Source organism: Parasteatoda tepidariorum, chromosome 2 (assembly GCF_043381705.1).
Source record: "Parasteatoda tepidariorum isolate YZ-2023 chromosome 2, CAS_Ptep_4.0, whole genome shotgun sequence".
Taxonomy (NCBI): Eukaryota; Metazoa; Arthropoda; class Arachnida; order Araneae; family Theridiidae; genus Parasteatoda; species Parasteatoda tepidariorum.
Window position 1 is genome coordinate 58,557,448 of NC_092205.1, and position 3,132 is coordinate 58,560,579.

Genomic DNA, 3,132 nt, shown 5'->3' on the forward strand with positions numbered 1-3,132 from the left:
AAAGCAGTAAGAAATGTGATGTGATTCAGATTTGTCAATTCGAAATAATATAATTTATTTTTTATTTGATTAAAAAAATTGAATTTAAAAATTCAATTCAATAATTAGATTTGTTAAATAACATAAATATCAGCACTATATACTTTTACTTCTGGCAGAAATGTTTAATTTAAATAATTATTGTATTTTCATTTCAAAATTTTTATTTACAAGAAATACTGAACCAAATCATAGAGTAAGGTAAATGTGTAATGGACAGAAATACGATGCATAGAGAACTCTTATGCTTGAAGAAGTGGTCTAAACATTTATTTCAACTTATTCATGCCCCTTTCAAAGAACTCTTGTGCCAGGATCTATAACCAGAAAAGTGTAGCATATTGTGACTCTTGCAGTGTATGCTGCCTATGGAGGTGTTTCTTTAAGATGCCAATGAAATGGTAATCTGAAGGGGCTAAATCAGGGCGATAATGTGGATGGTCGAGAATTTCCCGCTTGAACCCCTGGAGTGTGTGTGTATGGTTGTATTAAGGCGTTCGTTATTGTGCTATAATAAAGCGCCCTCCGAAAGTGCCTCCTCACCGTTTTTGCTGCATGCCTGCTTTAAGCTTATCTATCCCCTTCAAGTCCTGCTAGCTGCCTGACTGTGGCGAGGGGGTGTCAATGGGTGCAGTACGTCGGGAGCTCAGCTCCTGGTAGGGCCACCCTAGACGAAAGTTATTCCATTATGCCCAGCTAATACTAGCAGGTGAAACTATGGAGCTAAATCAGTATTCTAGTTCCGGTGTTCCAGATCACTATTGGCCAACGGAAACTGTAACACTTTCCCCTGTATTTAAACTGAATCGATTTTAAGATCGACGAGGTTTTTTCAAAACCTCATCTGTTTTTAGACTTTTTGGACTTATGAATTTGGTCTAATTGGATGGACCTCTTGGGGATTAGATGCAACAACAACACGCTCATCTATAGTTTGACAGTAGACGTCTGCACTAATGTTTATAACTTGTTCGAGAAATTTAACAAGATCAGCATTGAGACAGCAGTGGCCATTGTTTTCTGGGCATATGTTGTTGTCTTGCATTTATTGGCCTGTGGTAACGATGGATGTTTCTGTGTCATGCCCTGAGGTTCGTAATCAGATGTTCATAGGGACACAGGCATTTCATCATCAGCAATGATGCCAAGGAAGGAATTTCCTTTGTCTGTATAATGTGTGAGGGAAATTGCTATCCTCCGTCCAGAGAACGCAAACTTTTGTGAAACCTAGTTGGCCATGAACGATACTGCTCACTGAACCATATGAGATATTCATTGTTGTTGTACAGTCTTACTCGTCTGTCATCATGAATCAAGGCACCAATGATAGCCACATTCGTGTTGGTAAAAGAAGTTGATGGTCTGTCAGCATCTGTTACAGTACTACTACCATTTGCAAACGCGTTTCACCACAAGAACTCTTGTTTCTGCGATGTAACACTCTCTCCGGAGACCTGCACTGATTCACGATGAATGTCGCATAGTTTTGTTCCTTTCGCCCATCCAAAAATTAAATAAACTGTGCACTTCCTCCTTGGTGTACTCTTCAAGTCACTGCACCACTGTGGTGTGCTCCCACTCCCAGTACCAGACAGGTACATGTAGAATGTTGTATCCACCTTCAAACATCTATCACCAGGATGATTATCCGATATAAATGCATTTATTAGAAACACACTTTGGATACACACAAATTCCCCCTTGTGTATTCAAAAGAAAAGTTTTTTTTTTGAATGCTTGAAAAATACATGTTTTTTGTTTTTAAAAAATTGGCTATGGACTCTGTTTTAGATTAGACCATACTTGCTTGTCAAATATTTATCTCTAAACTTCATCTCATTGAAAAGGATTGTTTGTTTTTTACTAGTTTAATAGAAATACATATTGTGTTTTTTTGGAAAAACATGTATTAGCATTGCACATATTTATTACATATCTGGCGTACTACAGGTTGGGAAGCAATTACACTGTAGCTACATTTGACTTATTCTGACCTTTATTGCTATCAATAAGTAAATAAAAAATATAATTCGTAATAATAATGCTAATGTAACTTTAATGAATGAAAAAGAAAATAATATATAATAAAATTTTATATACAAAACACAAACAATTTGTCATAATATTAATAGGTGGGTTTTTTTTTTAATAAATTTTTATATTTATATTCGTTTCAAAAAGAATAAGCGTCTTAAATGTAAGCGATTTCTCCACCCCTTTTCTCTCTCTGCTACCATGTTTTTTTTAAATCTTGGTTCTTTTTTTGCGTCAGTTTATTACATCTAATTACTACGGTAGGAAAAAAGCCAGATGTGGTGGAACCAGGATAATTGAGAGGGGAAAAGTGTAAAAGGGTGAGAAATCAGGCAACCTTGATACGCTGTATAGTGGACACCACTAATGCTCACCCGTACCCAGAAAATAATACATAAAACTTGGTTTTTGCATACAATCCGACTGATTTTGTTTTTGTCTTAGTACTTGTCAACGAAAATTATTATAGAAACTGTATTAAAACAAAAATAATCGCAGAATAAAGAACATATTTTTCTTTTCCCCCGAAAGTAAGAATTACAAAGCTAACACATTTCAGTCATTACCAGTATTCTAACCTTTTTTCCCAGTTTTTTAGTAGCGAATAAGTAATAAAATATTTTCATTACTAATAAATCTATAGATCGTAAAAAAAAAACAATAGCAAGGAAATATTGGTCATGCAGATTTTATTACAATCACTTTATTTATCGATTTATTTTATTAATATCGCAAAATTTTTTTTCAACCAAGCTTTCGAACTTGGAAAATTACATTAATAATATAAAATTTATAAATATTTTCGTGCAAAAGATGATTATTTAAAAACATTGAAGCCACTGAAATTTTTTTTACAAAAACTCATAAAGATTTAATTCCTGTAACGTCAACAAAATTGCAAAATTATATATTATTGTCATTGAAAGTTACAAAATTGAAATTTAGGGGCTACAAATATCTTCAACTTCCGAGAAAAATACTAAGTAGAAGTAGAAGTTTATTTTCATATTTCATAGTTATTACAAGTGCTTTGGTTACAAGCAGGAACAGCTGGAAATC